Source organism: Apium graveolens, chromosome 1 (assembly GCF_009905375.1).
Source record: "Apium graveolens cultivar Ventura chromosome 1, ASM990537v1, whole genome shotgun sequence".
NCBI lineage: Eukaryota > Viridiplantae > Streptophyta > Magnoliopsida > Apiales > Apiaceae > Apium > Apium graveolens.
Window position 1 is genome coordinate 201,062,977 of NC_133647.1, and position 10,295 is coordinate 201,073,271.

A 10,295-nucleotide genomic window follows, 5' to 3' on the forward strand; every position below is an offset into this window, starting at 1 on the left:
TGGTTGGATCGATGAAAAATATTTTTAAAATAATCAAACCACAAATTCAGAACTAAACACTAGTTAGCCGTCCTAGTCAAACTGATGTTTGACTCTTAAAATGTCAAACCAAATAAAATTATTTTGATATGAAATTTTGGTTATATCACTAATATATATATCTATTGACATCCATATGGTTAGATCATTTGAAATTGCGACGATTTGAACATTTCGTCGTAAGTTTAATATTTATATTAAAATTTTAACGTGAAATTAAATAAAAAATTATTTCCTAATAATTTGTAAAATATTTATATATTAAAAAAGTAACATCTAATTTTTCCTAATATCTTTTTTTGAATAATTTTTATAATGATTCAACCGACAAATGGACGACTTATTCTGATTTTTTCCAAAGAAAATACCCCGCCTTTGACTAAAAAAACATAAATCTCTTCTTTTTTTTTGCAAAGACGAACTAAAGCTTAGCAAAAAAAAATAGAAGAATAGACAAAAAAATATGATAAAGTGATAAAAGAACAAAAACAATTTATTTTTGGGTGAAAAATGAAAATTTATTATTAGACCCAAAAATACAAAATGCTAAAATGGTCCGACCCATCTAAGTTAACCCGACCCATGTTAAAAGCCATCAGTTGAAATAGCCTGTATTATTCCCAATCGCAAATCACAATAATTCATTTGTAGGGTTTGGGTTTCCATCAAAACTAAAAGCTTAGCAAACCAAAAAAAATATACAGTGTATCACCATCCAAATCCAGGCTCATCAAGCTAATCCGACCCACTGATGTCCAATCCGCCGCTATTTGGGGCACCGCTGCTCTCGCTGGCGGTACCTATCTCGTTCAGGTCTCTCTCTCTCTCCCCCCTCTATCTCTTTGTTACAAGACTTTCATTCTCTTCTATTTAGGGCTTCTTTAATTTGGGACTTCTTCGATTTAGAACTTTTACGGTTTGGGGATTTTGAAATTGGGGTTTTTCGATCTAGGGTTTTCCTTTTCAAATGGGTTTCAATTTTAAAGGTTCTGCAGTTTTTATGGCTTCCAATGGGGCGGCATGGCTGCATTAACGGTATTTTTTCACTTAGTTTGCTTAATTGTAATGTGTGGATTGTAATGTGGCGGATGTGAGTTTTGTTCTTGTTAGCATCAACTGGAGAATCAAAGTTTGGTGGAGTTTCTTGACATATTAAAAAGCTAGGGTTCTATCTAATTTGGGGGAACTTTGCCGAGAGCTTACTTAGTTAAATTGTTGCTTAAATGAAATCTAGATAGCTTTGTACAGTTATAATCTTCGATTTATAAATCTCGTTTTTGATTTTTACTTAGTTTCAGAAGGCAGAGCGAGGACTACAAAGAGCGGGTCTTGCACCTTTTTCCAAAACAGCACCTTTAAAATGGGATGATGCCCAGAAATGGATAGCAAGCCCAACATCCAACCAGACTAAGAATGGGCAGCCTCATGGGCTGCAGGGTGGAGTAGGATTGAGGAAAAATAATCAATTCGGCTATGGAAGCAGACAAACATCGATGAAAGTTTTTGTTGAAGTTCCAGACCAGATATTGATTTCTTGCAAAGAAGCAGATACCAAGTAGATGGAACTGAGCCAGGGAAACTGGAGGGCCAGTACTTTGTCTCTGTACTTCAGGTACAACTTTTTGTGTGGGTTTTCTTGCAACTTTTTTGGTCATTTTTGTACTCTATCTCTTGTTTAGTTCAGCTTGTGTTAAATGGCTTTTGTGGTGACTTAAGCACAAGGACTGCACAATCATATTTTTTTGTAGCTTAGATTATTGAGTCATCTTATAGAAGGGTTTTTCTTTTTCAGTATTTTGTTTTGTAACTCCTTCTAGATAAATTGGGGACTCATGTGTGTATTATTATATTTCTGGTAAACTTAAGGAAGTCTCTAATAAGTAGTCGGATTAAAAGAAAGTATATTAAACAGAGTCTCACAAGGTTTGAATGAAAATCGAGAAATAAGTGCAACCAAATTAGTGTTACTTACCAGGAGACCAAGTCTTACTAGGTGTACTTGTTGGCTCACTAAGTAAATACCTTAACTTGTATTGATTTGGATTCCTGGAAGTGTTCATATTTCTAATGCTTACAAGTGTAGTGCAGAATTTGATATTTCAGGATTAATGGCCTAAATTCCAAAATTCATAACTTGAGTTTCGAGTGTCCATTTTCTGAGTTTAAACATGTTCTGAAAACCTCTTGAAACACCCTATAATCTGATACTTTGATACTGTGCAATTTCCTGTGTTTTGTATGTCAAAAACCTGTATCAAAAATTCTGGACAGATTGTAAATCCCTCGGAGTCTTATGTTCTATGTCCCCTATTTTGATATGAGTTCGCTGACAGCGAGGGCCTTCTGATTACAAACATCTTTAATCCTCTTCATTTTTATGCCTGTAATTAATTTTACTTCAGTTTGCAACTAGGGAAATCAAAAGTAGAACTATAAAGTAATGCATGCCAGATTTTTAGTTTCACTTATGTATAGATTCACGAGAAAAATCATAAGTTGAGTTTCGAGTATCCGTTTTGCATGATTCAAGATGTTTCGGAAACCTTGTGAAATATTCTAGAGTCTAATCGAATTTATACTGCAATATTGATTGGTGCTTAAATAATTTAGGAAGAATCTGAACTTTTGTAAATTTGATCGCTTTCTCTCCTTGTAATTTTTATGATTTTGCTTCGAACAACAGAGTTAATTTGTGTTTAGAATGTATTTAGTACTCTTCATTTTCCCATGCTTTGAGATTGTTGTAACTTAATAGAGTATTTACCTGTTTAAAATACATTAAGTATCTTTCGAAAGTGAAGTACTAAATAAATTTAGCAAGTTTATGGATGGAGAAAATCGAATTCTGAACCAAGTACCTGAAGTATCCTTACTTAGGGCACTCGTTGATTCTCACATAGCTTAACTATACTTGTTTCGAAATGCCAAATTCTTATTGAACGATATTAATCTCAGTATTACGAGTAAAAAGCCACGAGATTACGTCGGGATATTACCAAAATACAGCAGGACAACAGGACAACAGGTGACATTTTTTAATTAATAATATGTATACCTAGGCTAATATGCATATAATCTGCTTAACTAATTAAGTTGAGTCATTTTACAGGAACATGATGGGTGAAGCCATAAACTCTCTGAATGTTAAGGATCTGAAAAACCTGGAAACCAAACTTGAGAAAGGACTTAACAAAATCCGCTCCAAGAAGGTATAGTCTACAATGACATTTCATTCTTGCTCGATAATGATAAGCGAATAACATTTTTGTAGTAATCATTTTTTCTCTTACAATTATTCTTCATAATAATGCAGACTGAGCTTTTGTTTGCTGAAGTTGAGTACATGCAGAAGAGGGTAACATAAAGAATTGTGTGCAACAATGTACAACCAATTGCTCAAGGACATTATATTTTGTTGGATTTAGTTAGTGGCTTCTACTTAAGTTTTGTCATGTATTGTACAATTTAATACGACTTTGTTAGCTATACTTTTAACATTTTTATGTATTTTTTTTGTACTTTATGATATTTGAATATTATTCCAATTATAGTGAAATAATATGAGTTCTTCCACTAGTTTTGATTGCTTTTTGTTTGGCATTGTATTGAATTTAAAAAATGGCTGGAAACTGAAAAATCAGAATTTGACTATTTTGGAAAAACAAACTTACGACGGGTGTTCATCACATATTCCGTCGTAAGTTACTAATTTACGACGTATAGTTGCGTCGTAAATTTCTGTTTTATTTTAACGAAGGTGGGTCTCACAATTAAACATGCGACGTTTCTTTCGTCGTAAGTAACTAACATACGACATTATTATTCGTCGTATGTTGATAACTTACGACGGAATATTTCGTTGTAAGTAGATTTATTATTTTATAGAGAATGTGGGCCCCCTTTCTAACTTGCGACGCAATTTTATCTTGTGACGAAAAAATGAACTTACTACTCGACCAAAAACGACGATTTTTTTCCGTCGTAAATGGCTCAATTACGACGATTTCAGTTCAAAAAAACCGTCGTAAATGGCCAGATTTGTTGTAGTGATTTTAAGATTGTTAAAAATTTAAGCCCAAAATAAAAAATATTGAGGTTATCCAGATCTAAAAAACAAAAAAGGCATCTTATGAATGAAAGAAGAGTTACTACACTTCGTATGGAAAGGAACTGTAATGGGTAAAATAGTCCATAATTAATTAAAAATTGTGTTATTTTTTGTGGTGAATTTATCTAATTACACTTTTAAGCTATGAGAACAAGTTAGTAGTTAAATAACTGCCAATAAAAATTATGCCAATTAGGAAGGAGATATATGTTAAAAGTTTCTTGTAATTGGCCTTGGAAAAACATTAGATAAGAAACAAATGTGTAATGAAAGTAACAAAACAGGCTACATGATCTCAATATTATTAATTTCTGACCTGCCATATTCTTCGATAATGCCATCAGTCGATCTTGATTGAATTACATATATGTCTTCTTGAGATGAATTTCTGATTAAATGCTCTATATGATCAACGTAAGGCTGAAGATGTGATTTTGGTATAATCTTCCTTTTAATCCATAATCGCAGAATCTGTAGTTATAGATTGTACTTAAAAGAAGGTTATGGAAAAGTGCAATGTTAAAAAATCATTCAAGTGATCATATCAGTAAATGATACCTTAGCACACTGCTTATGATTCTCTCCGGGGTGAGCCCCTGCTGGAGCAGCAGCTCCTAACAGCCGAGGCAACTGATCTTGCACGACTGTAACCAAACAAGCTCCGGCAAAGTCTACAAAATTTTAAGAAAAAAGTGAGTCATTTGTACTGATCATGCTCTTCATAAACCACGCCAGGCAATATCTTACAATTACATTGAATCTGGATAGATGCTAATATACAGAAGAAACAATCATAACAACCACTAATGCAAAGAAGTGAAGCAAATAAAAGTTTGAAAGGGGAGTAAATATAATAATTAAATCCAGAAATCTGGGGTTTTTACCTTTGTGCCTATGTGAATGCTTCATAATGGAATCCACAAGAAAGAAAATTTTTACTCTTCCATGCATATTGTGCTCTTTTTCCAACTTCTATATTATAAGTTCAATAACCTGCACACAACAATATTTATCATCAAAGCACGAAATTACAAATTTACCTACTATATAAAATTAAAAACTAATCCAACTACATGAACTTGTGATTAAACAAAGTAACCCTATATATTTAATCAAATTAATATATAGACATCTACAAAAAGATTGACATTAATTATGTTTCCACATGAACACTTTTAATAAATCACAAAATTCAGTTTATTCTTAAAGATGGTAGGATATTTAACAAATATGAGCTTTAACATTGTTTATGGTCAATAAAGAAAAAAATATTTAACAAAATATTTAAATGCTGGTGCAAAAACACAATATTACCAACCTCATGGGCAATTCCATTTTTAGCACAATCAGATGCAAGACGCGTTGCCCGATGTATACAGTCTTTTGACTCTGACAGTATCTCCATTATACCTCTGAATGCGTCACGAGCAACAATTCCCTCAGTACTGATAGAGCCCCGAGTAAACACATTATCCCTTGGTTGAACAGGGGAACCAATTTTAGAAGTTCTAGACACATTTTGAGATATGCTTTGAGAAGGAACTCTTATCAATTTCTTCTCCTTAGCAAGTGCAACTAGATGTCTTATAGATGGAATAGAGTCCTCGTTGTTTGATTCTGACAATGCACTAGTTTTGCTCCCTGGAACAGCATTGTTTTCTGTTTCGAGCCTATGCAAGGAGTGCAACATAAGAAAGTATATCAGGGAAATTATAATATGCTTACTATTAGGATTAGCAAAAAAAATGGGATCATACCTTTTACTTATTTGGTTAGCTTCTAGTGATGATTTCCGCCTTTTTTCCAATAACTCCGTAATTTCTTTAACAGTTGTAGCTAAATATTTAGCTACATTGGATTTTCCTCGAGGTCTAATCTTGACATCACCTGTAAATAAATGGATGTTATTAGGTTCAAAGAAAGTTGTGTTAAAAATAAAATAATTGAAGAAACGTAAATTAGTAAATTTACTTCCAAAAAATAAAATAAGAAATTATACTTCATGTTCATACTTCATGTTGAATGTCAGGTCTTAATATAAAGACAACACGACATACACAAAAATACTTAAACTAACACAATTTTAAAGAAAGACAATGAGAGATACATAGCAATACTACTTGAAAATTTCATGACAAAAAACTATAGCATCATTGCATTCAAACATTCCTATTCACCAAATGTACAATTCATAAAAAAATGAGTAGTTTACATCTAAAATTCATATTTACATAGACAATTCATGATTTTGTTTGATTATCATTTTTATTGTTGTGACATTACCATATCTACGTAGATGTGAAAGACAATAATTTTATATTCATTTTTAATTGTATTTATTGAACCTTGTAAGTAGAAAAATATTGGTATATTATCACTTAATCAAGATTAATCAAGATTATAAAAATGATAACGCTCAATTATTATCTAGTGCAAGTTGAAACAAGCCATGCCATTTTAAGCTTATATAAGTAATTCGAAAAAGGATTTTACCATAATGAGGATCTTAAGCCAATAAAGTTAATTACTGTATCCTTGCTTGCAAAGAGTAGAGGTAATATTTAACCCCATTCATACAAAAACTTAGCAGATTTTCTTTAACATTTATTATTTATCAATATAAACTTCACACAAAAATTTTATATTATTGAGAGAAAGAATGTGTTAGCATGTTTTAAGAACCTAAACATTGAGGGGAAGAATGAAGTCTAAAATAAAGTGGGGATTCTCTTTTTGTCAACCTTCAATATACACTTTAATGTGCAATGGGTGGGCAATATTGCATGCACATAAATAATGCACAAATGTGTTACCTCACCACCTCTGTTATGAATTATAACTACTAAATAAAAATTTTATAATACAAAAATACTCAATAGTCCTATAAAAGATGTAAGCTTATGATTAAGAGCAACTTAATTTCTAGTATGGAAAGTCTGCAGAATGTATGTTATTGATAAAACAGAGAAGTATATTTCTCTTATACGAGACTAACAGAGTCTCTAAAAACCACGCCCAACAGTCCTAGTTTACCTCCACTCTTTTCCTACAAAATAGCAACTACATGAAGACTATTTTTATTCCTACAACGTGTCTATAACCCACGTTAATTTATTTAAAACATTACAATGAAATAAACAATTGATGTTTAGATTAAAATAATCCCAACATACTCCCCCTTAATCTAAACATTATCAAGGTTCTTCACTCCCAGCAAGTTCCTCATCTGCTCGAATTTAACAGCTGCCAGGGCCTTTGTCAATATATCTGCTCTTTGGTCATTCGAGTTGACATGCCTAATAAAAATTAATCCTTGCTCCACACAATCCCGAATAAAATAATATCTCAAGTCAATGTGTTTGCTTCTACCATGAAACACAGGATTCCGTGCCAAGTCCACAGCCGACCTATTATCAATACAAATAGTAACAGGACCTGGTTTAATGTCCATAATCTGTCCAAGAACCCGCTGGAGCCAAACAGCTTGACAAGCGGCGGCCGTGGCTGCCATGAACTCAGCCTCACACGATGATAGAGCCAAACAACGCTGCTTCTGTTATACCCAGGTGATGAGTTTCTCGTCAAGGTAAAACGCCATGCCACCTGTGCTCTTATGATCTTCTAGACTCCCTGTCAAATCACTATCTGAGAACCCTGAAAGAATATAGTTCCCTCTTTCTTTTGCGTATCTCAAACCATAATTAATAGTGCCCTTCACATATCTGCATATCCTCTTTACATCATTGTAATGAATTTCTGTTGGTCTCTCCATGTAGCGACTGACTATTCCCACTGCATAAATAATATCAGGGCGTGTGTGTACCAAGTATCTCAAACCTCTTACGACACTCTTGTATGGTGTAGAATTCACAGGCTTTCCCGTCGCATCAGCGTGGAGTTGTAATTTGTGTTCCATCGGGAATTTCACAACGTTGCAGTCTCGCATACCGGCTTTCTCCAGGACCTTCTTGGCATAGGCTGACTGTTTCAACTCGAAGTAGTCTTTTTCTTGAGATACTTCCAGACCCAAGTAATACAAAACTAGTCCCAAGTCAGACATGGCAAATTCCCGACTCATATCCCCCTTGAATTTGGCAATGTATGACTAAGTTGATCCGGTGACAATAAGATCATCGACATAGACACCCAGGAGAAGAAAATCAGATGCATCACGTTTAGTATAAACGGCATGCTCAAACGGGCATTTGACAAACCCCATCTGAAGTAAACAGTGGTTGAGACGAGAATACCAGGCACGGGGAGCCTGGCGAAGACCGTAAAGGGCTTTGAGAAGTCGATAAACTTTGTGTTCGGATCCTAGTTTGACGTAGCCTTTTGGTTGCGAAACATAGACTTCTTCAAGAATAATACCGTTGAGAAATGCTGATTTAACATCGAGGTGGTGAACCTCCCAGCTATTCTTGGCAGCCAAAGCAAGTAACAACCGGACTATTTCAAGACGAGTGACAGGGGTAAAAACTTCGTCAAAATCGACCCCCTGACATTGTACATAGCCCTTTGCGACGAGGCGGGCTTTGTGTTTCATAACTGCACCGTGTTGATCTGTTTTTACTTTAAAGATCCACTTGAGGTCGATTGCTTTGTGACCCTTAGGCAAATCAGTGAGCTCCCATGTTTGATTGTTCTCGATTGATGCAATTTTGCTGTCCATGGCAGCTTTCCAGACATTTTCTTTGATGGCCTGTTCAAAACATACAGGTTCGTCAATCCCCATGAGAAGGAGTTCATCATTCAGTTCAAAGACGTCAGTCTCATTCATGATGGCATTCACAGATCGGAATCGAAGAGGCTGTTCACTGCTCGTAGATGAGCCACCTGAGACAGTCGTAGATGAGCTTTCTAACGTGAAATTTGTGCTCCCTTCACCTGTAGTGGGAGACATTGTATCACTGGGTGCATGGACAGAATGCACAGGTGTGGATTGCAGAGAAGATGAGGTTGGATAACGGGTGACTGGAGTGACTGGATCATCCAGAGAAGGAGTAACACTAGCTGCACTTTGAGCCTCACTGGTTGCACGTTGGGTGGTGTGTACAGGAATTTCGCCGAGAATATATGGCCCGTGGTCAGATGACGAGTGCTGAGATGAAGATTCCCATACCCAGGCTTCAGTTTCAGCAAATGTAAAATCACGATTAACCTGGATTCTGTCTGTGATGGGATCGTATAGGCGATAAGCCTTCGTCCCTGGTTCCCGGCCAAAATGGACAACTCGACGGCTGCGATCATCGAGTTTCTTCGTATGAACATCCGGAACCTTTAGATACGCAACGCACCCAAAGACTTTCAAATGAGCAACATCAGGTTTGCGACCATACCAGGCCTCATGTGGTGTAATGGTAGACAGTGAACGTGTTGGAAATTTGTTGAGAAGATAGACTGCATGTGTCACAGCTTCACCCCAGTATTTGGAAGGCACATGCATTTCTTTAAGTAGGCTCCGTGTTATGGCTATAACAGTGCGGTTACGGCGCTCTACAACACCGTTTTGTTTAGGTGTGTAGGGGGCTGTATATTGCCTCTATATCCCTTATGATTCACAGAACGAGGTAAATGTCTTAGAACAAAACTCGCCACCGCGGTCTGTACGAAGTACCTGTATGCCCTGTTTTTCACCATTCTCAACAACCAATTTAAACTTTTTAAAGTGACTTAAGGCCTCATCTTTCATTTTGAGCATGAATACCCCCATCAAACGTGTATGATCGTCTATAATTAACATGAAATAGTTGTTTACAGCAAGGGTGGGGGGTGAAATGAGTCCACATATGTCCATATGTAATAATTCCAATGAAACTTTTGCAGAAAATGAAGTTTAAGGGGAAATGGCTTACGTGTTTATTTAGACATGAGGCATCCATTGCATAGCTCCTTCTGTGTTCCAATGTGTGGTAGTCCAGTTGCCATTTCGTGATGTGACATCGTTTGGAGAGCTCCAACATTTACATGCCCGAACCGTTTATGCCACACCCATGCCTCCTGTTCACTTTTGATCAGCAAACAGACTAATGGTGCCTCAACAATATGAATTTTGTAAAGTCTGTTGCTCGATCTTTTGACATTGATGAGCATCCTTCCACAACTATCATAGACCCACAAGTGCTCTCCATTCATGACCACGCGATTT

The 10,295-nt window shown here is 35.5% G+C and overlaps 1 long non-coding RNA gene across 2 annotated transcripts; it reads left to right on the forward strand.

The window, feature by feature from the left end:
* Positions 1-672: 672 nt before the first annotated feature.
* Positions 673-3,602, forward strand: LOC141678584 (uncharacterized). Of its 2 annotated transcripts, XR_012557804.1 has the most exons (5): positions 673-852; positions 1,332-1,651; positions 2,995-3,064; positions 3,149-3,248; positions 3,353-3,602. It is a non-coding gene; the product is annotated as an uncharacterized LOC141678584 (long non-coding RNA). The 2 variants fall into 2 exon arrangements; XR_012557807.1 differs by lacking the exon at positions 2,995-3,064.
* Positions 3,603-10,295: the final 6,693 nt, after the last annotated feature.